Source organism: Sapajus apella, unplaced genomic scaffold (genome assembly GCF_009761245.1).
Source record: "Sapajus apella isolate SASKATOON/1434 unplaced genomic scaffold, GSC_monkey_1.0 scaffold2, whole genome shotgun sequence".
NCBI classification, from domain to species: Eukaryota; Metazoa; Chordata; class Mammalia; order Primates; family Cebidae; genus Sapajus; species Sapajus apella.
This window is the reverse complement of record NW_022436942.1, coordinates 37,908,033-37,935,860: the sequence shown is the minus strand read 5'-3', so window position 1 is coordinate 37,935,860 and position 27,828 is coordinate 37,908,033. Positions and strand designations below refer to the sequence as shown.

General features: G+C 34.4%; 1 protein-coding gene across 6 annotated transcripts in view; it reads right to left on the bottom strand.

Moving 5' to 3' along the window:
- The window catches only part of SYT1 (synaptotagmin 1), a 566,059-nt gene extending 540,076 nt beyond the window's left edge, over positions 1 to 25,983 (bottom strand). For 5 of the 6 annotated variants that reach the window (XM_032296338.1, XM_032296345.1, XM_032296355.1 and 2 more), the window contains exon 1: positions 25,549 to 25,983. The gene's annotated coding sequence lies outside the window, so the exon portion shown is untranslated. Of the gene's footprint in view, positions 1 to 21,771; positions 22,073 to 25,548 lie in introns of those variants that run through there. The other variant, XM_032296351.1, reaches the window with a different exon arrangement.
- Between the last annotated feature and the right edge of the window lie 1,845 nt (positions 25,984 to 27,828).

The following is a 27,828-nucleotide window of genomic DNA, read 5'->3' as shown; positions in this document are numbered from 1 at the left end:
AATAAAATGAATGTTATTTTCTATGAAAGATCGAAGTCTTCTGTTTGTCAGAATTTAAAATTTGAGGGGGCTACTATTTTAAAGCATGTGTTTAGAGAGGTAGGGAAAGGGAAACAACTGATTATTTAGGCCTATACTTGTCATTTTTCATATTGCTAAAATAATTTCTCTATTTTATATTATTGAAGAACGGTTTATAACTTTTTTGATCTTTTATAATAGATCACCTGGGTGTATGTGACTAAGCTAATTTCTGAGTAATATCATATGCAGAATCTAAAATGTTCTATGACTTCAGTGATAAGATTATTATTTTAAAAATTAGTGGTAGGCAGTAGGTAGGTTGTTTTCATGTTAAAAACTTGGTAAGATGATGTTTTCCACATTAGTGAATCCAAGAGGTTAATAAAGGAAGCAAACCACCTGTTTTTTATCAAAGTATGTTAAATATTATCCCGCTTAAACCACTTAGCATAGTTTAAAGACTTGCCAGATCTAGAGTTCAGGTAGACCATATATGATATGGAAAGATAATCAGAACTCAGTCCTCAATTCATAAGAATTGAGACAAAAATAATTTATATCAAGAGGAAGAGAATGAAAAACTGTTAATATATAAAATTATAGTGATTAACTTATTCACAGTTTTCTTAGATCTATTTATTGCACATAGGATTTGTTTGAACAATTCTCAGCACTTGAGCTTATCAATACTAGCTTTGTGGATCTAAGAAGACACTAATGAGATGACATGCATCTGTTTGAGTTTGGTGTTTTGCCACCCATTACTTAGCTTTTAAAGAGAGGCTATAGAGGGAAGACTACTTAACAGATGTCACTGCAGCCATGACTTGTGTCCTTCCTCCTGAGCACAGTTCAAATTGTCACAGGTTTCTCGAGACATTCCTAACAAAGTTTCTTTCTTCCTACATGTTCTGAGGTGTCTTAAGTTTTACACCTTAAAAAGCTGACAAAAATGCCTTCTTCCATATGTAAATAAATGTTAGTTAACCATCATTTCACCGTGGAGACTCTAAAATTCAGTAACACCTAGAAATTCTGCTTGTTATCTTGACAAATTTGTTCCAGATATTTTCCTTTGATCAAACAGATATTAGAAACCATTTCATTTTTAACTCTCTTGTACAAAATACAGCCTTAGAAGACAGCTATGTTAATATGGAAAGCTGGCTATGGAGTAAAAATGTTGAATTTAATGCTCACTTTAGCAATTTACTAGTTTCCTATTCCTAATCAAGTCAGTAAGTTTCTCTAAACCTGTTTACTTATTTGCAAATGTGGATGATAATATATAATAGCATTGTTACATTAGTAAATGAGATTGAGCATGTAAAAGTGCTTTGTACACCATAAATTACATGTTGGTGGTTAGCCATTATATGTCATTCCCCTCTTAAAATCTTGCCAGTTTCTTAACAAATAACTACATATCGTATAGATGAAAACAAAACAAAGTAAAATAAATAATAAATGAATAATAAATAGACTTATATCTGCCCACAAAATGATTATAGTTTGGGTGAGAAGATATGCAATATACACATACATGAGGAATTAGTAGGATTGAGTTTAAATAAAATTGTGAGCTCTTTATGTAAAATCTAGAGAGATTCATGTTAGGGGCATAGTTCTATTGCATAATTATTGCAATTATGCATAGTTGTAATTCAGAAACATTCTAGTAGATGATTACTCTTCAGCCAAGCCTTGAAGTTAGAGCAATATTTAAAATGGTGAAGGGAAAAGAGAGTATCACTCTGGATTGTAGATTGGAGGTAACGGAAATGTGGTTATAGTGGGGAGTGAAAATGAGAAAGGCAGTGTAAGGAGAAGACGAAGAAAGTAATTTTGAGGGGAAAATAAGTCAATTTTGAAAAGGATGAGGGAGTTGGAGAATGAAAGACCAGTTGCAATGGACAGAAACTGTGAAGCTCAGAAGAAAAAGGAACAAGGAGGAAGATGACATAAGTAGAAGGAAGGAGAGCATCCTGAACAGTCTAGTTTAAGATATATTATTTTTCAGATGACTGAAAAATTCAAGTGGATATGTCTGCTCTCTTTAGACATAAAATTTGAACACTTTTTAGAAATCAAATAAAACAGAAGCCCAGATATAAAATGCACTGTATATACTTAATAAAACTCAACTATAAATAAGTTTGGGCAGTCTGGGTCAGTGTAAACTGCTACAGTGTGATTTATTACTGAAAAACTGTGTTTGGCCCCTTTGGGAAATGGACCACTGTCTTTCTTAATTATGTATCATGATTGTCATTGTGATTGAATCATTTTACAAAACATTCTTGAAGAATATTTAAGGTTTTCAAAATCCAAAGGTGTTTAAATCTAAGGGTGATTAGCTGAATTATCTAAAATGTATCATTGTACTAGTCAACATTTTAAACCATGGGAATTATTAATATCTCATATGCTCAATAGCTTTTCTTTCTTTATAAATCAATATTATTCAAGACATGGGCCCTTTGTTATGTTCCATGCACTCTAATTAATACTAATTCCAAGGCTTTGCTCATGCTCTTTCCCACACTGGATAGAAGTCCCATAAACTTTCATAAGCAACATTTCTAAATCCAGAGCAATTCTCAGTTATTCCTCTCCAAAATGATGATTAAGTGATTTTTGTCTTTTTACCAATTGTAGAGCACTTCACCTTTACTTTTATACTGACCTTTATGGTGTCAGCTTCACTTACAGTACAAGTTCCTTAACCAAAGGAATGTGCTTTTCATATTTCTGACTATGTAGTGAATGAATCTTAACTTCTTTGGAGTCTCAAGCCTTTGGCAATGTGATTGGAGCTATAAGCTCATTCCCCAGAAAAACAATGCATATGCAAATATATGCCCCACATTTTGTATATGATTTCGGAGAAAATATTCTGAAACACTTGAAGAAATATGGATGCCAGGATAAGAAATCCTGAACTAGTTCTTAATAAACATTCCTGGACAAAGTAGGAATACAATACATGTTTGTCAATGCATCAACTATAGGTTCTCAAATAAGTTTTGATTTTTCTTTTCTTTTTTTTTTTTTTCAAGCATTCATCCTTTATTTGTGTTAGAAACATTTCAGGTACATTATTTTTGTTATTTTAAAATATACAATAAATTGTTGTTAACTATAGTCACCTTATTGTGCTATGGAGCACTAGATGCTATTCCTTTTACCTAACCATTTCTTTTTAAAAAACAAAACAAAACAGGCACTCTGAAGGAACTTGAATAAAAATTGATAATAGTCTAAAAGGGGGAAATAATACGGGTTTACGTGCATAGAAAAGCTTTGGCCTTAGGTATTAATCTAATTACAACTGTCTTTTTCTAGTAAAGATTTGTCACCAAGTACACATTTCTTATAGAGAAGCAGGTAGTAAATTTGTAAATGCAGGAAGCCTCAGAATACAAGATGCCTTAAAGAACCTTGTGCTTCAAAGTAAAAATAGAAGTGACAGTGAACAGGAGGAAGGAGGAGGATTTGCTGGAATGCAAATCGCACCCTTGGCTTCCTGATGAACCATGACTCAGAAGCTACCAAAGATATTAACCAATCAGCAGGTAGAGGTATGCTGAACTATAAAAAGTAAAGAGGAGTTCAGAAGGTGGCTGGAAGAAGTGATCTTTGAAGCACTCCTGAAAGTGAACAACTCCAACAAGATTAGTAAAGATAATTATAACTATCACAGAAATATTAATGGGACTTTCTGTATGTCCAGCATTATGCTAAAATCTTTTTGATTCTAAATATGTTGCTATGCATTTGACTATAATAAGGAACATTTAGGTGATGATTAATTTTAAATGATTGCATAAAATATCTTACAACTTTCAAAGTCAGCCGAGTGATATTGGGGATGTTTATGTCAGCCTATTTTTCTGTAAAATGAAATTAAATATAAAATATTGAAATGGGTCCATTCATTTACCAGGGTAATTGTACAGAAGAATTTCCAGAAGAGGAAATAAAGATGAGTTCTAAGAATTGAAATATGAGCAATCCATTTACAACAACTTCATACAATTGTATGTGTAGTCATCTATAAACAAAGCCAATACCTACTATACCTAGTCCTCCAAAATCATAGATAAAAAATATAAATTTCTTATGAAATGATTTAAAAATATTTTAATATCTGTGGTTCTACAAATTTATATTTCTTATTACTACTACCAAGGACACAAAATCTTAATTTTCTCATGTAATGAGTTTGATTACTAATTATAACTTTAAAATAGCTTAGTTTAAATTGTCTATCATAGTTTTTGGTGTACAAAACTTGAGCAGTACTCTTTAGGAATAACATTCAGTTAGTTGGTTTTAATTATTTAAATCTTAAAAATGTAAATCTGCCTTCCATAAGCCAAGAATATTATACTTGAGAAACACAATCCGGTTTTTAAAACAAGTATTAATAATCAATTTCTCCTAAAAAAGGGCTAGATACTGAAATTATATTTTAGTATTTCATGACCTACTTCATCCAATTAATAAATATTTATTGAATATTAACTTTATGAGATATAATTTGGGATATAAAGATGATTAAGATATCCTCTTTACTTATGAGGAGCAATTCTTCTAATAGGGAAGATAATATACAAAAGCACTTACCTCACAGAAATCCTCCCTTATCCTGGTGGTTACATTCCAGCTCCCCTAGGGTATTCCTGAAATCATGGCTAGTACTAATCATTATACTATGTACTATGCATGGCTTTCTTTTTCCTTCTTCACTATTTTATGAATACATTTGTTCTTATCATGGCTCTTAATGATCTCAGCATATGATTCTTTTCTCTTTCCTTATTAACTCAAAAACTTTCACCTTGTCACTTAAAAGAAGCATTTTATGGCTTCTCTTTGGCATATCCTAATTGCCAACATCCCCACTCATATGCTTATGGGCCATTATTAAGTAAAATAAGGGTTACTGGAACACAAGCACTGTGATACCAATAGCCAGTGTGACAACTGCCAGGACTACTAAGTGACTAACAGGTGGATAACATAGACAGCATGGAGATACTGGACAAAGAGATGAGTCATGTTCTGGGCAGGATGGAGTAGGATGGTGTGAGATTTCGTCACGCTACTCAGAACAACTTGAATTTTCAAACTTATGAATAGTTTATTTCTAGAATTTTTCCATTTAACATTTTCAGACATAGTAATGGGTAACTAAAACCACAAAAAGTGAAATCGTGGGTAAGGGGGACTCCTGTAAAAGGTAGAAAGTGTAAGTATCATGGGCTAGCATTATTTCCTTAATCCCAAAGAAAAATATTCCTTCTAAAACTTCATACATGAACTGGTGTTCCATCCTATGCCGACTGGTGGGCTTCCAGTCTAATCTCATGCCTAAATATAGGTCATGAAAATGTGTTGAATGACTTAACCCCATACACCTTGTATCTGATTATTTCTTGTGGATTTTATTTAAGTATCCATTGTCTTTATTTGAACAACAAATAACAAATTATCACACACTTTTCTCCAAAAGCATTTTGTGGGTCTTTCTTAGCTGTTTGTATTATATCCTTCCTGAAAATAACCCAAGCTTTTCAAAACATTTCTAAACTGAATTTGAATGTCTTAATTCAAATGTGGCTGCAGGCTCATCTCAGAGCAAGCAATAGGTAAATACTTGCTGACTATGTATTAAAAACATCAGGAGTATGTACTGATTAAAACATACATCATCACAGGTATATGGTTATAAACATCTTTTAATTCTAAATTTGTTGCTATGTAGTTGACTATAATAAACAACATTTACGTGATGATTAATTTCAAAGAATTTCATATATTGTCTTACAACTGTTTAAATCAGCCTTCAGTACAGTAAGTATCATTGTGGATGTTGGTATCAATCTGTTTTTGTATAAACATCTTTTAATTCTAAATTTGTTACTATGTAGTTGACTATAATAAGCAACATTTATGTGATGATTAATTTCAAAGAATTTCATATATTGTCTTACAACTGTTTAAATCAGCCCTCATTACAGTAGGTATCATTGTGGATGTTGGTATCAATCTGTTTTTGTTCAAAATGAAATTAAATGTAAATATTGACAAGCAAAAGCATCTTGTCTCAAAATAACTTACTTGAAAAGTAATGCCACTCCAGGAATTTTGTGGGGGATAGCTTTTAGAAGCAATTGGACTCACTCTGTATTCATGAAACCTTAACAATGCTTCTCATTCTTTGACAGTTTGAGTGCATTAGTAAGTCTTTCAATCATAGGAAAAAATAAAAAGATATTTTTTCTGCTATTTTCCTAGATGCCTTGAAGTTAACCCAACTTTTACTTACATGCCCCAAGATAACAAATTAGCTGGGAAAGTGGCTGAGGAAGCATGTATAACATGTTAAAAAAAATTAGTGTTATAATAAGCTCTACCTCGTATGAGGGAAGGTAAACTCCATTTCTCATAAAAAATTGATAGGAATGTATTTCTGAGCTTTCCACTGCCCATTTAAAATGCTCAAAACCTAGGAAATACGTAGAATAGATATGGAGCACTTTTGCTTCCATCAAAAACCAACAAAGTCCAAATTCTCTTCTTATTTCCCACCCTTGGCCCCATTCAATCTATTCCAGCAAAAACGCTTTATTCAAAGTGATTCTTAAGAAAATCAAAGTTTGATGTGTTACTCATATGCTCAAAATGCTTTACTGGTTTCCCCTCTCATTCCAAATAAAACCAAAGTCGCCCCAAGGCCTTACACCATCTGGCTCTGTGTTACCTCTCTGTAAAAAGCTCTTAGTGCTTCCTCAGCCCACACCACGTGGCCCACGTGGACACCTCCCTTTCCTTGAAATCACCAGGCATGGCCTGATCTCTAATACTCGCTTAATTCCTCACCTCTTCCAGATTTATGCTGAAATGTGACTTTCAATGACAATTTTATTTAAAAATGTATTCTGTCTTCATATCCCCAAATTGGGGCACTCTCTACTCCCTTTTCTTGTTTTTATTTTTATTTTTTGATAGCATTCATGAAAATAAAGCTTATTAATAGCACCTCTCCTTCCTTCCTTCCTTCCTTTCTTCCTGCCTTCCTTCCCTCTTTCTTCTCATCCTTCCCTTCCTTCTTTCCTTCTTTTCTCCACTTATTTTTCTACCCCCACTGAAGGATAAGTTATTTGTGGGTAAAGAACTCATTCAGTAAAGAACTTACTGAAACTAATGCTCAGAGATTTTTGAATTAATGAAGTAATAAATGATCTAGATCCTATTGGATTGAAATTCAAATCCCCTAACATTTAACAGATATGACCTTAAACAAATAGTATCATTTCACTGTGCCTCAATTTTCTTATTTCCAAAATAAGCATTACACTAGTTGAAACTTCACAGACGTTTTGAAGTATTAAATGAGTAATATACAAAAACAGTTAACGCAGCACCTGATATGTAATGAAAACTCTAAACATATAAACTATTATTAAATTTACCAGATTTTATAAACATTGTTGAAACTTCATATTTCTTCAGACGTATTCCACATTTTTTCTTTTTGTTTTAAAATATTTTACATGTAGCTAACATATGCAAGCTTGTTCTTAACATATTTGCATTTTCAAATGCTTTAATATTCTTAAGCTTAACAATTACAGCCCCAAACCAAAGATACATTAAATATAATTATATAATTGTATTTATAATAATGTCTGAATGTATATAGAAATGCAAACATTAAAATTATAAGATTATGATATAGAGTATCAATTCTTAAGGAAAAATATTAAACAAGATATTATATAATATGTTAACACAAGGATAGTTTGAAGTATGAAAAAAGTGGAACATTTATAAAAATCTTTAAACATGATCAAATACATAAAATCCTTTAATAAACCTCACGTGCGTTGTTACTGTCATCACAAATTTTACTAGAAAGAAAACTAAAATCATCAAACTGAATTAGTGTACAGTTAAAGTAAAAAAATCAATTCAAATTAACATGTTTCAAACAATTACTTAATGATGCATTAACCAAAAGCAATAGATAAAACTATTCCTAATATATAAAATATGTAACTATGCATTTAAAAATCACTGTAGTTTGTATAAAGTAAAATATAATCCAACATACATAAAATAATCTAACTCAAAATGTTTAGACCATTGCGAATGTCATGGAACACTGAGTTTAAATACGATGTTTGCAAATGCAATATTTCTGTTAGGGGCTTTTAATATTTCTGTTAGAGAATATAAGAGGTTACTAACAATGGCTGACTGGAAGAAAATAATGTCTTAAAAAAGATTAATTTTTCCATTTATATATTATTAGATTATTTATTTTAAATAATTTTATGGAATATTTTTTATTTAAAAAACAAGCTAAAATATTTATTTTAAAACATTGCAGTTTACTAGCAATGAATCATACTTTTTCTAAAAATATCACTTCACATTTATAGTATTAAGTATATATATTGAACATCTTTAGAGAAATAACTTTTTCAGTAACAGAACTCCTCGGCACTTTGGATGCAATAGAGATTTATAATATATATGAAGAAATGGTTAAAAATAGAGAAAGAAGAAAAACTAGAGAAAAAGTAAAGGGCAAAAAGAAAGTCAAGAACGATTATCTGTTTGAGAGATAGGTAACATGGATTCAAATAATCCACAACATTAGTTGGTCCCATTAAAAGGAATTGGAATATATTATTATATATCATCTCTTCACTCTTAATTGTCTGCCACAAAACGAGCATTTAAATTGCCTTATTTTATTTGAAACTTAACAGTGAGCTACCTTGTGATTTAATCTAGGGAAGCAAAGACTGAGAAAACAAAGAAGTCATATTTCACCTTAGAAGAGTAGACTTGACTGCATCTAATTTCAGTTCATGAAAACTTATTACCAAAGCCACGCATTAAGTTATTACACTTATTCGAAAGAAATATGCAAATGAATGATAAACAAATGAAAAAAATCAAGGATGATACATTCAGCAATATCCACCAAAAATTTTTAAGTGTTTACTTAGTTAAGTGCCATGTGTTGCTAGGCCAGCACTGGGGATAAAATTGCAAACAATATAGAAACGGTTCCTGCAATCATAAAGTCCTTAAATTCAGTCTTATATTTTTGCATTATAGCAATAAATATTATTTTTTCACTGTTATAAGTTTATAATTTAATGTATTATTGTTTGAAGAAAATGTAGAAATACACACATATAATCTCAGAGATTTTTTGACACAATTATTCTCAGCTGACTAATCAAGTAATAAGAGACTTTTAAAAAATAATTTGAGTCTGTATTTTAATAACAATCTCTATTTTATCTTTATCTAGAAGATTTATTTTTCACAGTACTTTTTTAGATAGTTTCTGAAAATGTGTTTTCACACCCAGAGGATGTAAGATCACAGACTGTTCCCATTACAAAGAAAAGAAGCAAACAAGAAGAAAAAATTCTGTGATGCCCTGATTCTGAGAAAACATGTTATCAAAATAATTGAAAAAAAAAACTCAAGGTTAAAATTTTAGCAATATATATTTAAAGCACTTGTCTGCATCCCACTTCAGATTTCCATCAACTAAATTTAGTTTCATCAGTACCCTCACCTATGAGATATGAATTTATAAATATATTTCCTCCTTAAAATCAGTTAAGTATTCAACATTTTCAAACTTAAAGTCTACTTAGGGTTTATTGAAATATTTTTGTTGCAATTATTTATTCATATCTCTCCACCACACAGTTTGCCAATTCTTGGCAGTTCTGGAGGAATTTCAGAAAGCAAATTATTTATACTACTATAATACGAAAAAACTGAATATTTACTCTCAGATATAAATAATAAAAATTTATTTTTAAAAAGGCAGCCATATTACATTGCTGAATTTACAATTTTAGGGTCTGATGATAGTAGATATATTCAAAGGTTGATTAAATTTGTATTCAGATTGGATCCAATCACTGTGGAAACTCAGCTTTCTATTTTAACCAAGCCTCTCATCCTCTCTCAAATATACCAAACTACCATATTCTTTTCTGTTTCCTCCCCAATACAGAAAGCGTCATACTTCTTTAAAGACTAGGGGATAAAGAAAGCACACATTTAAAGTTCAGTCAGTCTCCTATGCATCTTTATCATCTTCCTATTTATTCAGCAAACGTTTCTGGAGCATCTATGATGTGTCAGGTGTTGTGTGTTTGACTGCATTGTGGCTGCTTCCATAGAGCATACATGGCCCCTGACCTCTTGCAGTTGATGTTCTTATTGGCTTCTCATGGCATTTAATAAACAGTCTAATAAATAAGTATATAATTCCAAATTGTGCAAGTGCTATTAAAAAATACAGGGTGCTATGGAAAATATAATGGGAAACAAAATTGTCATTGAGAGGTTAGAAGTAGCCTCTCTGATTTAAGTTGATGCCTGAGGGATAAGTCAAGTTTAGCAAGAAAAAAAATCATCTTAACATTTCTGCTGTCAAAGATGAGCCCTAGAATAAGCTTCTCAAAGACAGCTGACACTCTTCTTCTTTTATCTCCTCTTTATCCTATCTTTTCCTTCCTCTGTCCTCTCCTCATCTCCTCTCCTCTTTTCTTCTTTTGAAAGACCAATTACCAAGTGAAGGTTACTTGGTTTCCCTAGACTGCATGAAGCTTCCTCTCTCCAAAGCATAAATGGCTAGTGATATAATCAAGTTTATCATTACAAACACAGTTAGAAAATGCCTGATTTTGTGCATGTTTTAGAAGTATTCCCCATCTAGGCTAAATATACTCATTTTCTTTTTGTTCAGCAAGGTTTGATAATGTCTATTATGTGTCAGATATTCCTCCAGTAAATGGGAATATAAAGAATAAGACATAATCTTTAAACCTAGTGAGTTCAAAACCAAAGGGGGGGTGGTTATATGAACAATAATCCTAAAACAACACGACAAATGTAAGGCTGGAAATATGCTGAGAGTATTACGTAAGCTTTGAACTACAGAGATGGGTTGGGAAAAATTTCCTTGAGAAACAGACATAAAAAATAAATTAGAAATAAAGGGAGCAATATAAAATGGATGTAGTTAGAGATGGAAGTTGTTCATGGAGAGGGACAGTAGGGGAGTATTTAGGGGTGACAAGTACTGTGATGAGCCAGCAAAGGTAATTATAATGTGTACATAGGTAATGAGAGACATTCCCTTTTGTTTATTTAATTTTGAGGAAGCTGCATGAGTATGTCAATCAGAAGAATAATCTGATCAGAGTTGTGTTCAGTGACTTAGGCGACTGTGAGGAAGATGGGCTGAAGAAAGTAGGACCCTAAGGTAGAAAAACCAGTTAGAAAAGGGTTTCTGTCTTTTTCTTACAATAATCAATGTGAGATTACAGGACAAAATCAGCAATAGTTAGGAGGAAAAATTCAGTAGGATGGAGTTGACTGGATCATGACAGAAAATAGCTAAGTTGAAAATTATTTGTATAATAAATATAACTCTTTCACTAGAAAGTTTAAGCTTCCATGTATGGCCTAATAGACAAATAAGTCATTTTGGCCTTCTTATTGTAAACTGTAACTTGGTCTACAAATAAAATATTTCCTATAAGCACTTTAAAGGTATAAGCTGGCCGGGCGCGGTGGCTCAAGCCTGTAATCCCAGCACTTTGGGAGGCCGAGGCGGGTGGATCACGAGGTCAAGAGATCGAGACCATCCTGGTCAACATGGTGAAACCCCGTCTCCACTAAAAATACAAAAAATTAGCTGGGCATGGTGGTGTGTGTCTGTAATCCCAGCTACTCAGGAGGCTGAGGCAGGAGAATTGCCTGAACCCAGGAGGTGGAGGTTGCGGTGAGCCGAGATCGCGCCATTGCGCTCCAACCTGGGTAACATGAGTGAAACTCCGTCTCAAAAAAAAAAAAAAAAAAAAAAAAAAAAAAAAGGTATAAGCTTGTCATTTCTATGCAAATTGTTCAGACTGGTAAATTAGTATTTTTTTTCATTGGATAAGATGCATAGAGCTCTTCTAATTAATGGAGAGGTAATTCACAGTTCATTGATTCATTGACTCAACAAATATTTATGGAACAACACATGTGTGTTGTTTTAGGTATTAGGAGAGCAGAAAATAAAAAATACAAAAATCTCTGTCACCATGGAATTTATATTCTAATAATCACAAGGAGGTGATAAATAAATAAATAAATTTAAAACCTGTATTCAAATAGTGATAAGTGCTAAGAAGAACAATGTTGGGGAAAAGGGAAGAGATATAAAAGTACTATAAGATTGGGCAGGAAAGACCACACAAAAATTGAGTAAACATACAAATGGTTTGAAGAAGTAATCAAAGGAGACTGCAGAGGAAGAGCATTCCAGCCAGTGAAAAGGGGAAGAACAAAGGATCTGAAGCAGAAATGTAATATAATGACTGATTATTATCTGTGAGGCTCTGGTCCATACGGATGAGGAAAACAGATCATGCCTGTTTTGTTGAAACTCCAAATCTGGTCAAAGGGAAGCCAAAGGCTTTATGTCCTGGGCTACTTACCTGTCTAATTTTCTTGCAGCAAAATGTCATGGTCAATTACAGAACTTCACATGTTAGCACTGAAAGGTGTCAATGAGATCATTTAGTAAAATTCCCACATTAAGAAGTTGGTGATGGATTGACGGTTTGTATGTTATTTGTTTGTTTCTTAATTTGAACACAAAACTCTAAATACCTATGCCCAATCTTCATTGTCTATTTTTTTCCATAGACTAGTTCTCCACTCATTATTTTAAAGGAAGAGAAGTAATCCCTTATTCCTTCTGTGTATTCTCTTCTGATCTACAAGAAAGTTCATCCACAACTAAAAAAGAAAGAAAGAAAGAAAGAAAGAAAAAATAAAAAAAGTGTAATATATCAACCCCATGACAACCAAAAGAAAGCTTAAGAGCTATTAGCTGAACTCTTTAAAAGGTAGCCAACTGACATGAATCTGCTTAAGAGTGGTCAATAACAGCATTGGTCCTAGATTGCTAGATTGTGGACTTTAAAATAATGCATTATAAATTCACACAAAATTACCTATATGTGAATATAGCAATAAGATTATAATTTTGGGGCCAGATGTAGTGGCTCATCCTGTAATCCCAGCACCTTGGAAGGCTAAATCAGGGAGATCTCTTCAGGCAGGAGTTCAAGACCAGCCTGGGCAACATAGTGAGACCCTGTCTCTACATAAAATACAAAAATTAGCCAGGTGTGGTGGTATGCACCTGCAGTCCCAATTACTCAGGAGGCTAGGGTGGGAGGATCATGCCCTTGCAATCCAACCTGAATGACAGACCCAGACTCTGTCTCAAAAAGAAAAGAAAAAAAAATCAAACTACAGGTTGTTATGTATTGTTAGACTGTAATATAAACTTAGTTGATCATGACCAGTAATTTTTTTTATAAAATAGAAAAGGATAATTGAAAGTGCATAACAAGTAATATTTCATAGAACTTTTGCTAATATTGTATATAGATGTGTACTAAATTTGGATGTCAGTTAGAAAATATAGACTTCGTGGATTTACTCATTGATGTGGTTTGGCTGTGTCCCCACCCAGATCTCATCTTGAATTGTAGTTCCCATAATTCCCACGTGTCATGGGAGGGAATTGAATCATAGGGGAAGGTTTTCCCTATGCTGTTCTCGTGATAAATAAGTCTTGCAGGATCTGGTGGTTTTATAAAGGGGAGTTCCCCTGTGCATGCTCTCTCTTTACCTCCCCTGTACATGCTTTCTCTTTGCCTGCCCTTCCTTCATCTTTTGATATGATTGTGAGGCCTCTGCACCCATGTGGAACTGTGAATCCATTAAACCTCTCCTTTATAAGTTTCTCAGTGCTGGGTATGTCTTTTTTAGCAGACTGAGAACAGACTAATATACTCCTTCAATAAATATTTTATAAAATATTCAATCCCTAAGATCTGTCAGGCACTGAAGAGTCAGAGATGATAAAATTGTCATTGCAAAATTCTGAAAAACTGGCATTTAGTAGAGGAACCAGATGCATTTAAAAAATCAAAATATACTATATATACATGTGTATGATATATGTAGTATAACATAAAATATTTAGAATACAAAAGAGCCTTATAGAGCAGAGTAGTTTAGCAAAGAAAACTCCATTTTCAAAACACGTTATTATCAGAATATAATGCCTATAGAGAGCATTAGGAGAAAAGAAAGGGGGACATTTAAGATTGATGCTTTAATTATTACTTCATTACTGTGTAGCAGATTGAGTGGTATTGCAGTCTCACAAAAGTTAATATGCCTTTGTAAGCAACTGGTTTGCTATCATATGGCAACTTGGCTAGACTTAGGTTATTGAGTTCTTGAAACCAGGATATGAGACTAGATAGAGGAAAAATAATTTCCGGTTAATGCTATAAGATCTGTGTTGTCTAAGTGATAATCGACACAAAATGATTTGTTTCATTATGTTTTGAATGTTATTTACTTTTGTTTCAAAATCTAAATTAGAGTTTTGTAGGATGTAATCAAAAATATACTCAAAAGGAAATTACATTGAAAAATGTCATGACTGTGATAAAAAGTTAAGGTGTTCACTTAAATTTATAGGCGTCATAAAACTGGAGTTAAGCCATGTATTTAATTTCTTTAGAAATGAGGGGAAAGGGAAAGAATTATTAAGGTTTAAGAAAAAAAAGATACATAGAAAGTGTCTAAAAAATATACAGAACAAAAGAAGAGCAGTAACTCTTCTGAAGATAAAACTGGAGGATAAAAATATATGTCTTTGAGACACCTGAGAATACACTTTAAAAGTCAAAGTAAAAATAGTGTATATTCCATGATTGTCACCATAAAAATGTAAGCATATGAACACAGACCAAAAACATATAACACAGAAATGAGACAGCATATATTTAGAGCATGGTGAGATTATACATGATTATACTGTTTTGAAATTTCTTAATCATGTTTGCAGGTTATTTTTAATTAAAACATTAAGGCAGGTTAAACACATAAAACCAGCATCTTTATACCTAAGTAGACCAAACTCATTCCCACTGTAGAGCTTCTGCACTGGTTGCTTCATTTGACCTCGTGCTTTCCCCTGATTGATAGTTACAGGGCTGGCTCCTTTTTCTTTTCAGGTTCAACTTTTGGTTGACCACATTCCCACTATTGCTCTGTTTTATTAGCTTATTTTATGATTTTATAGTATTTATTATATAACTACCAACAAAACTATGTTTCTAATGGTCTGTCTTCTTCCTTAGAATATAACCTCCTACATGCAGAGAACCTGTCTGTTATTTTTACTTCTGTATCCCCAGCATCCAAATGGTGCCTGGCATATAATAGGTACATCATCATACTTACTGAAGCAATACATTATTACCAAATATTTCCTCTTCAATTGGGGTATAGCAAATATAAAATGTATAACATATTTGTACAAATTGATAACGTTTAATCTGTAGCATACATAGGTTAAAATTTTATAAACTCCTTGAAATAACTTTCCTTCCTTACGAAACTAATAAAAGTTTGAAATTCTCATTTATACACAAGTGTCTCTGCAATTTGCTGTTCTTAGCTATACTAAGCTGAATTTCTTAAAGTCCTGTAAAGGACTTCCCTCTTATCTTTTCAATGAGATGAATGAAGATGATCTACCTTTATGTATTAAAAAGAGACGACACCATAGAGAGTAAGGCAAGGACAAAACTAGAATTAAATAACTCAGACCATAGCCTCTGGTGGATAGGCTTTTCACACTGGTATAATTATACCAGTTGTTAAATTATTGACTACTAGTGGTACAGTGGTGGGAGGGAGAATAGTCTTGGTTTTGACCACATGGCTTGAGTCCCCATTTCCACCTATGACTGAAGCCAGAATATTCCTGAACTTTATGGTCACATGAGCTCCAAAATTCTTTTTCTTGCTTAAGCGATTCTGAGTCAGGTGGCATTTTTAAAAGTGAAAGAATTTCTGAAAATTTTAAAACAAAAAGACAAAGAGAGAGAGCAAAGGTGGTCAGATCCACCATACAGAAACAGGGTACCAGACATTTGCAAACATTATTGCATTTTCATTCCTGGCAGGGTGGGGGGGGGTAACTTCAGCAGTGAAATATCTTATTGAAGTTCATCATTCCAGAGTTGGCTATCTGAACCCAGCTCTCTAAGTTTCATACCTTTATTTTATTGCCATCATGATCATATTGACCTAAACTATAAAGTGGATCAATTTGCCTTTCACTCTTTAATCTCTTTTGGTTACTTCTACCTCTTTGCCACTATCTGTTCCTCATCTTCTGCAATTTATGAATTTATTGATGGTGTGACTACTTGTGATTGTCCCTGTAAATAGGTAGTTTAGGTTTGATTCTACATCTTACTACATAATGTGACCCTGGGAAAGTTACTCAAATATTATTTTTCCACAACTTTCTCACTTCAAAATTATGAAAAAATTAGCACAAATCCCAAGAAGTTATTGAGAATATTAAATGGGGTGAAGCACTGAAAGTACATAGAAAAGTGCCTGACATAGTTTAAGAAACAATATCATTACATGTATTCATTCAAATATTTCCATTAATACCTATCCTATGTTTCATATAATTTTGTATTCTTTCTATAGGCCCTTCCCAACTAAAATTCCGGTTTTCTTAAATCAGTTTAGCTACAAACACACAAAATTCATTCATATTGCAATGGTATGGCTATTAGCTATTGCTCCAAAATGTGTCCTTAACACAAAGAATTGCCAACTGATAGACCTCATGTTTGAATTGAATAATAATTGTGGGATGGATATGTTCACTTAGAGCAGAATGTTTAACCATACCACCTTGGAATAAAAGATAAAAAGCATCAATAGATTCAACAACTTCCATTAATGTTATTTGAAGGAACAGCAAGAAGATGTGTATGTGTATCAGTGAGGAGAATAATGAGAGATACGGCCAGAAAGCTAGTGATAAAGCTATAGTGCTTATTATTCCAATCACTTTTCATTGCACCCTAAGTGGTGGCTTGTAACTACAAAGTTTACAAATAAGAAAACAAATAAGATGATATATCTGACATCACAGTGATATGGCAGTGACTAAAGGCAAATTTAGCTTAGTGACTTAGGCTTAGTGTCTTTTCTTGGTAGATGACAAAAATGCCCCTTGAATAATTTTAAAACACAAACTCAATTTATTTTGCAATTAGAGTCATAGAAGAAATGAAAGTATATCAAATCTTTCTTAATTTTTCAATGAGATAAATAAAGGCTGTGTATCCTATACTCAATAATGATGTTAGATAAGCAAAGACAAGTTAGTTCTGACATATTAAGAGAAATACAAAGCATACTTTTCCCCTCTTTATTAAGTGCTGAGATGGTAAGTTCCAATAGACAAAAAATACAAGAGGCTTTCTAAATGTGTAATTGCAGGCAAGTAACAACATTGAGTCTCCTTTATTTCATCTGTAAGACAGAAAACCTCTTTATTATCAAGAGCAAATAAGTCAATAAAATAAATAAATTAAATAAACAAAAATACAGTGCTGCACACCTGTCATGAAAACAATAACTTATTACCATTGCAATGGCAAAATAGAAAATAAAGAAAAACATGCCAAATAGTACGTGCCACTTTTTTGGACTCTAAAACATGATTATTCTGTCTCTCTGCAAACAGTCATGGTTTAGAAATTATCGGCAAGCCAGCCTTTACATGCAAAAATTTAAAAACATTCAAATCATGACACATTCCACTTAAGTATGCCAATTACATAAACAAATTAAAAGGCTGCTCCTTTGCTTATCTATATGTATATTTTGTGAAGATAACCTAAAATGTATATAAACTAAAAATTACATTTCTTGGTTGTTGACATAAAATAAATCCAGCTAGTGAAGATTACTATGGGTCAACAGTACCAAATCTTCATTTAGTGATTCTATGGGAAAATATTACATTAAGATATGAAGAAAGAAAGGAAAGGTAAAAGAATGAAGAAAATAAGGAGGAAGGGCAGAGTAGGAAGGAAAGATATGAGAAAGGAGAAGGAAAGATATGAGAAAGGAATAAAATGTGCAGAAAGGAAGGGAACACAAAGGAATTCCTATATCATTCTTACAGCCTGAGAACTGAACAAATCTTTTCTGTTCAGGCCGTAAGTTGTAATATGCTTCAATGCATACAGGTCTAAAAGTCCAGAAATCAAGAGAAATAAAACTTTTGCTTTGTGTTCAATGTACAGATGATGAAACAAGATTCTCAAAGGCCTAACAGAACTTATCTCATACGCTTTTGCCTGAAGGAGTCAGCTCTCCCCTGTCATCAATATTCATTCTGTGTTGTCTAGGAGTGGTTCAGAAAGTATCTATGATTCTCCAGGAAAAAACGTCATTGGAAATTTGCATATCAGGTACTTTTTAACAAAACAATTTAAAAGCAAGGCAGTGTTGTCAATTTAAGGCTATGTTGGCTTTCTATAGAAATGTCACTTTTTGAATTCTCAGGCTCAGATGTAGCTCAAGGTGAATGCTTGGCTTTTTAAATTTAACGTTATTATTTAATAAAACCACTAAAAATAGGCACATTATTTGTAATGTCATGCTGTTAACTAAGCTTTTAACATAAGAATTTCCTGTACACAGACAGATAAAACCCTAGTACTTTCAGGCATAGAATGATCTGGTTTATATATATTTAATTATAAAAACCTGTGGCCTCGGATTTTGAACATTGTTTAAAATAGAAGGGTGATGTTATGCTATTTATAGAAGAGGTCTCGGTGCTCTAGAAATATTCTCTAATGCCCAAAGGGTTCACTTTATTCATTTTTCAAATCTGATGAAAATGCTAGGGATTAGGCAGAAAGCCAGCCTTGTAAACTAGGATCTGGCAGACACGCCAAGTCAGAAGCAGATTTCAGTGCTTTGCTTCCTTGTCATTTTCCTGAGAAACTGTGTCAACTTTTCTTCCTAATAATCTTGATAACTCAAAACCAGATTGTGAGAGCTCAACTATTCCTTAATAAACTGTTATAGTACTTGTCCTTGCTTCAAAGGCCATTAAGTCATCTGTCTAAAAGCTTTCTAGACAATTTTCCCTAATAAATAAGCAGGTAGGCAGTTTCCATATTTTGTAGGAGGAAAGCAAGGACCGTGCTGTTTGTATGGAATGGGATATTGGAGACCAGTATATTATGAGGGAAAAAGACACTCAATTAGTTCTTTCTCCTTCTCAAAGAGAGAGCAGACAATTCTAAATTGATGCTTTAGTGAGTGTTGCCCGCTGCTGTGGTGTTACCTTGTTGTTTACACTTCCAGAAACTCTCACATACAATTGTGTCTGAAAATACATTATTAATAATCCATCCTAAAAGCAAACTAGAGTGTAATGTTTCAGAACAATATCTAGAGATTTTGTAGCAAAACAAATTGTCAATTATCCTAGATAATGACCATGAAGTATGTGCTTGTTTAAGGGTCTCCATAAGCAAGACATAGATGGATTTGAAAGTATGATTTGAAACTCTTTTGAAAAAATCCTTTCCGCTTTATCCTCAGGTGTTAAGTTAAAAAAAAAAAATACTATACTGACTCATGGTTTAACAGCCTTATCTTTTGCTTGGATCACTTGTAAGTAAACAAAAGAAATTCCAAGACAGAAAAGCTATTTCATAAATTATCCTAAAATTATATGATTCAGTATGGTATTTTGAAAGTGTTCACATAATTCTGCTACAGCTCTGCATGTTTTGACTGAGTATTCATATCCTTTTGCCTTCATGTTGATGAAAAAAGATGTCAAGGAATCTCAAAGCTGAAATCAGTCAATCCAAGTGCCTGCTTCCTACCCACAGAAGGCATGGAGTGACACGCAAGGAGGCTGGCCCAGAGGAAATGAGCCTCAAGTAAAACAACAGACTGTTCCTCAGAGGCCACACCACAAACACTTTCACCAGAGTTTTCAGGTGGGTTTGTCTGCTTTCCTTTCTATTCCCAAGGGACTGAAATGATGGCTGCTGTCACAGAGCATGATGGAAGAGGACAGGAGACAGTGCTTCTCATGTAAGCAATTGCAGAATAAGAATGTTTATATTTCAAACTCTTCAAATGTGTTTGTATTTGAGTGCATATTTTTAGTTAAACTGTTTCAAAAGAAAAAGAAAGCATTTTTGTATCACAGGAAATAAGACACAATTACTTTTACTTATATAATACCCTTCGGGCAAAAAAAAATATTGGAACTCTAAGCACTTTAAAATTATTAACAAAGCTACATTTTACAAGTAGAGAAACAGGTTCTTTGAGCTAAGGTATGACCAAGTTTCAGTACCATACCTGAATTTAATTAAGTGGATATTTCAATCAGAAATTAATTTCTAATTGAGGCACTTAGCTAAATGTCTTGTGTACAGTATTTATGGTTGCTGTGGCATTGTTGTAAGCTAGTATCTGTGATGAAATGTCATCCAACAAGGCTGTTATGAACTCTTGGAAATCATATCTTAACCAAATAGTTTCACCAGATTCTTACCCTAGTTTATAGCCCAATCCCATTCTACATGGAAATTCCCCAGCTCTCGGTTTGTACAAACAGCTAAGAAATAGAGGCATGTTTTTTATGTTCATCTGCTTTATGATTTTCTAGAGCTCCTCTTTAACAAAATGCCTTTCTATGTGCATAAGTAATATGTTAAACATACTGTATGTGAGACATTTATGGGAGTAACCACTATGCGTTCTTTATATCTTCATAATAGCAGTAACCAAAAAAGATAAACTTTGACCTTTCATTTGCACCATTGATAAAGTATGGAAATCAGCAATTAGAAATTAGAACTTGAGGTTTAAATAAATATAAAAATTAGAGCAATTATAGAAACAATTCTTTAAAATATCTGTTCTGCATTTGTCAAAGACATGTTAGAAAATTCATTTATAACACTACCATAAATGTGTTATTTTACTTTAATGTAGGTTTTAATTTCTTTTGAAACTCTCTTAAATATTGTTTTTTAAAAAATAATGTAATGTAGATGCCATTTTAAAAGGAAGATTCTTTGCAATAGAATCTCTAATATTATATTTAAAATTGCAGAAATAGTATCTCTAGTGTTTACCATTTCTACAACATAGCAATATATTTATTGTCCACTTTAAAGGAAAGTTTTCCTTTTTTAATAAAACAATAGTAAATTATATTGATATAGACAGAAAATGATGGCATGCTCTCTTACTTGTAACAGTTAGCATACATTGGCATTAAAATTTTAAATAAGTTTATTTACTGTTGCTAATACATATGAATGGAGTAATGTTCATATGCCCAGCTACCACAGTTTATCTTATAGTACACATAAAACTAGCTCCTCTTAAAAAGACGAAGAAGATTTTAAAAAAAAGCTTTTTTTTTTTTTTTTTTTTGAAATGTTATATTTCTGCTTAAGAAAATGGGTCCACTTAGTGGAGTAGTTTAAATTAAATTTGCAACAAGATTATGGAAAAGTATTGATCATTTTTTTGAGGAATTGAATGAAAACATACCAATCCACATTCTCCCACTCAATTCAATGATAATCATGCCATTCAATTACATAAATATTTAAGAACGTTTACCTTAAGGCAAATATTGAAAGAAACATCTACCAAAGCCTTAGACAGATGGAATTTTTATCAGCCATCATATTCATATCCAAACCATGTAAAAATATGATTTCAACTTGTTACCTGTATAAAGAAGTGCATCATCTTGTACTGAGAGTTTTTTCAAACATGACACATATAAAAATCACTTCTGCCCAAAGCCATAATACCCCAGTTTAAAATAAAAAATCTAGGTCCCCATTAATATATTATCTCTGAGTATTCCCAGAATTTCAACCAAAGAACCTCTAAAAGCATTCCCAAGACACCATCACCTTTCTGTAAATGGTACTTTGTACATGAATGCCCCCTAGTTTCAGCAAATTATATTCTACTGTCCATGAATTTCTAATCCTTTTTGAAAAAGTTACACAATTTTAGAATATATATATATATACACACACACAAACATATGCAAACATATATGTGTACATATCCTTAAATCCTAACTGAAATTATTATTTAGATTGCCAAATATTTTGTCTCTGTTTAAATGGCTTTGGTCAATTTAAATGAAAAAAAATTCAGTTAAAATCAGGCACATCAAGTATTAAACTTTTGGTACAGATATATTCATGACAAATAAATTACTTGAAAATTTAAAAATATTACAACTACATAAGATATTTAATTTTTAAAAAATATTATATTTTCAGCAGAATGCATGCAAGACCCATACCTACATTATACAATGGCAGAAAGTCTAACTTTGGTATGGGTTTTTTGTAATAGTAGACAAAGATTTGTTCCATTATATAATCAAACTGTTTTACTGTTTTGTTCTCCCCAAATTATTTAATTATTACCATTAGGAAAACAAATAATTATGTTTCAATTTGGAATTAATGATACCTCTTCTTGGCTGTTGCATAAACTGGAAATCATAAAAACTGTATTTCAGGCTCATATAATTGTCTGCATTAAGTGTGTGTTCTTTAAGATTGGATGGCTCTAAAAATCCATTTTGGGAATGTACTAAAAATCATTTTAATATACTGACATCAAAGTGATGAACTGAAATTATGTCAATGGTGTTATTAGGCTAAGGGGAAGTTCAAATTAACTTTCAGATTTCCAACACATTCTATATTTTATTTTATTAATCTTCCAGCTCATCTAGCATATAATTAATACAAGCATATAATTAATACTATTTTTTAGTTTTATTTTCAGTCTAATATGCAAATCATAGGAATACATTGTTATTCATTTTCATATTTCTTGATTAGAACTATCTGATAATAGATGGAATAACTAATATTCTCCATTGTGAAATGAAGTTCAAAACTACTCAGCAACAGCTCTCAATCATGTGGTTATTTTTGTGAAATTAGGATTTTCCCTATATATTAGCAGTCTTCAGTTCTGACAAAAATACCTTATGACATAATTATCATATTTACTCTGAAACATTAATGAGATTTACTAAAATATCCTGTCAAAGGGAGAAAAGATAAAGATTGTATGAAATTGTGACATTAGACTATTCTGTGGGATAAGTGAGTAATAATTTTCTATAATATATCATTTAAGGTCTCTCTGCAATCCACTCACTATATACTGGAATTAGTTCTGATTTCCAATATATAGACATTTAATTTTTCGGAAGTATGTGAAAAACTAGTCATATCCATCTTTTTACGTATTATTTCTGTAATTAACATTTGCAAAGAGTCATGAAAATAAATGTCACAAACCAAGCCTAAACTTTCACATTTTCCTAACACAGTGGAGAAATGAGACAACAAAATCTTAGTTTTCTCACATGGAGGCAGCTGGCTTCCTTTTTGTACATCTTTTCATGTCTAAACTTGTTAATTCAGTTGTACATACACATGAGGTAATTAAGTGATTATTATCCCTTTGTCCTTGTAACCAAAAGGTGGTACCTCTAAAAATCAGTTAGCATTCAACAGAGGCACTATGTTTTTTTAAAAAAAGTAATTTAAATGTCAAATCCCTAGAAAGAAAATCTTTTTTTTGTGACTTGGTAATTCTGCTTAGGTAGGAGAGATCATTATCTCAAACGGAAAATCGTTTTGAAAATAGTACACATTATACTCATGGCAAACAAATCCAGTTTTTTCTAAGTTAGTGTGTAAACTTATATATTAAAGATACTGGTGAAAAAATACTTTCTGAGTTATAAAATTAGTGTGGAAGGTCAGAGTTAAGATAGAAGATTCCCTTTTCTTATATCAAGTGGACATCTAGAAGAAAAAAAAGTAAGACTCTGTATTTCCCCTGATAAATAGAAAGAAGTGGTTTGTATACTAACATCTGCTGATTTTTCTGTGTTCAGGTAAGACTCATTTGGAATGCTTTCCTATTACACCCAATGAGGCACTTCTCTATACCTCCTTCCATCTGACAGTCCTATCGCTTAGCTGTCCCTGATAAATAATAGGAAAACAAAGCTTATATCTCCAATGATGGAATTAGAGACTGCTGAAGCTGGTGTAAAGGCTCTGTCCAACAAGTACCATTTACTTGACCTATTATGCAGGCAGCTAGGGACATGTTGCTGTTTTGATATATTTTTCCTTCTTTTAACGAGATGTTACAAAAATGTTTTCCCCTTCGAGATTTTTAAAATTTAGGCTATCTTTCTAACATTACTTTTTAAACTTTGTTCCAGTACAGAGGTTCTTGTCCAACTGACCCTCCATATGCCTTCCAAAGGGAGTGTTGAAATTGTATAAACATCATGTTTACATCCATTAAATATTCTCCTATTAAAAGAAAATAAAGCCAGGCATAAGTTTGGTATCCAGACAATAAAATGTAAATAGATAGTAGAAAGGAAGAATAAAGTGAAAATTCGTACACAAGTGTAGCTTCCACACAAAAGTTAAACAGTTGCTTTATTTCACCAAAGGGTTAATACTGGAGAAAGTGAATATCAACGTGTACACAAAGCTAACTAGAAGATTAGCTTTCTCAAAGTAGAAATCTAAGCCTCCCTGTAAAACTGTTGTCCCTTGCAAATGTTTTGAAACTTTACATTTTTGATCCCCCAACAACAGGCCATACCAAGGAACCTCAGGAGAGTAATAATTTATTTTTCTTACTCAAGGAGGCTTTCAAAGTTCAGATGTTAACACTGATGTGCAATACCAAATTGTCAGCCCCACAGGACAGATGGAAACAGGAAAAGTCAGATGGTTGGCACTCAAAAGCAACAGCAATTAAGCAGTTGAAAGTGGGTTGGATTGTCGGTTTATTTTTGTTCCATTTGAACGAATCAAGTGAGAAACATAGCCTCTTGCAAGGAGGAAATCAAGTCAAACTTGACGCTTCCTCTCCCTGACAGCCCAAGCTGGATGGCTCGTCTACACCCCTTATTCAGTTTAATTGCTTTCTGTGCTCTGATTTTCGCAGAGGTTGTATTCTACTTTGTTGAGGCTCCCTGTCCCTCTCCCCAACAGAAAGAAATCTTTCTCTTTTCTTCACTCCCCTCTTTCCTGTAAGAAAGACAATCCTCTCCAGGAGGAGAAAGAAACCCTGTGCCTGCTTAGGGTGGGAGGTGGGCGAGGGGGGAGGTAGGGGAAAGAAAGAGAGAAGATTGAGATTGGGGGTGGGGGACGGAGGAGAGAGAACAAGAGAAGGAAAGAGGAAGCAAGAAGATGGGGGATGCCCAACATCAACTCCAGGCTCTAAATCACGGGCGCTGTGCAAAGTGCTTTTCCAGGAGATGCACATGTAGTCTCATATTTCTCACAAAAGGCCACCCGGGGATCCCTCCCTAGGTCTCAGACTCCCACCACTAAAACCCAAGTGTATCGAAAGGAAAATCTTTGGGATGGATTCGAGCAGATAGGCACCGCCGAGGTGGCCGCGCCGCTAGTCCCGCTTCCTTACCTGGAGGGCGGACCGGGAGGTGGTGCCGGGTCTCGGTCCGCAGTGCTCTCCCCGCGTGGACCGGCGCGAGGCACACGCGTACTCTCGCTGCCTCCGCTCTTGGAGGGGCAGCCTGCAACACAAAAGGGGTGTGTGGGTGTGGGTGTGTGGGAGGTTTTCCAGGGCCACCAGCTGGTCCCAGCTGGCCGCCCCCACCCTTCACACACCCCTTCGGGGCGCCGAGCCCCTTCTCGGCTGAGCACCACCCTGGGGTCTTGCCCGGGGTGCAGCCTCAAGTTGCCGCTGCTAACTGCTGCTGCCGCTGCCGCTGCTGCAGGAGGAGGTGGAAAGACACTGGGGGCAGTACTCGGTCTAGAGCATCCCCACACTGCAGCTTCTCCAGGAATCCCTCCAGTGAGGAGGCGGCCGCCCATCACCTCCCAGCCCCAGCATCCTGATTGGCTCCACCTCGGGTACGCTGCGCCAAGGAGCCAATCCCAGCGCACTAATAATAGGTGGATCCGCTCAGCCAGCGTCGCCCATCTCAGTTCTGTTAGTGTCTCTCCATCCCCACAGCGGACAGGGACTTAGGAAAGCGGGTGGAGGCGGGTTGAGGGAGGGGGCGAAGTAAGAGGGGAACCGATCCCAAGGAGACACAATCAAGGGCATCTGGTAAAACGTCTGGGTAGACTCAGGAATGCCCCACAACCTGCTCAGCAAGCCATATGCACAGGAGAAAGAGAGCATAATACAAAGCTTTTTTTTTTTTTTTTTTTTTTTGTACTTTCAATCAAAACCTGCCCTGATACTGAGCATGCCCAGACTGCAACAGCGACCTAGGAGTTTCGACGTGTGTGGGTTCGCCAGCTGTGGGTTTTTGAAAAGCTGGGACCGGGGACGGGAGAGGCAGAAGTTTGACTTTGGCCATTTAACCGGGCGGAGTTGTGAAAGCTGGGCAGGGTGGGGACCTGAAAGGGTTCCGCACAAGTGTCCTCAAACTGAGCCGCGGGGAGGTGGCCCGCCAGCCTATCGGAGGCTCATCCTGCTATTCTTCTAGGGTTCGGGGTTAGAAGCGAGGGTGGCTTAAGCTGAGCTCTGCTGGAAGCCTGGAGACTTCCCGAGGAGGGTGCGGTGGAGCCGAGATGCAGAAGCAGCTCCGTCCCATAGGTGGGGCCGGGAGCGCGACTCCGCCCAGCAGCGGCGGCTGCCAGGCCGTGGAGTCACTGGGAGTTTCCGTCGCGGCGACCGATAAGTTTGTAGACTTGGGTCAAGTGCGGACATTGTTAGGAATGCTTTTTTTATTTTTTATTTTTTGCCACCTCCCTCCCCCATCTCTCTCGACCCCTTGCCAGAGCAGTGACGGCTAAAGCATAGATTCTCTCCCTGCTTCCTCCCTTCCCAGCTGAACCGTTCTGCTCGGAAGTAAGAAGCTTTTCCCTTGTGAGAGCGGTGGTGACCTGATTGTCTCTAAGCTCTCAGGCAATTTATAGCTCGGTAATACCGAGATACCCAACGGGAAGGCTCAGCGGGGTGGGGGAAGGGACCGCGCCAGGCTAGGGGCTGGAGCGGAGCCCAGCTCTGAGGGGTCCGTCCATTATCTGCTCCGCAGGTGAAAGGCTTTCAAAACGCAGGGAACTATTTTCCTTTCTCACTCCCTCAACCTCGTTTAAAGGCCTTTGAACCTCTTACTTTTTTACTTAGAAATTCTAGCATTTTGTGTAAACTTGATCAATAGCTACAAATGAGAGCTCTCCTAGTGAGTTCTTTATTTTACTGAGAAGATTATCTTGGCATCTCAGGTAGGGAAATAAATAGCTATCTCAATTCCCCAAACCCATCCACTTTGAACTGGAGTTTTATTAACATTGGTGTGCAAAGGTAAATGTAGCAAGAATTCAATTAACAGTAACACATTTCTTCAAGTTTTTAATTAAATCTCTTCTACTTATGTAATGTTTAAGATCCTTATTCTAAGTATATGAGAAAAGAAGACAACATGATATAAATGTATCCTTCTAAGTGACAAATACTTGAACTTGGGTTATGTTTGAAAAATAGGAAGTTTAACACTAGAGGTACAAGTGTAAAAATAATGCACCCCAGACTTGTAACTTTATGTGAATATTCACTTTCCATTTTCCAAAACAGTCGCCAAATCTTATTTTAAAATAATTTCATAGTTGGAGAAAAGAAGATAATAGAAGTTGGTCTAAATTTTGTTTCAATTATTTAGTGAAGAAGAGGAGGAGAAGAAGGTGAGAAGGAGGAAAAATGACAGGAGAAAAAGGAGATGAAGCAGTT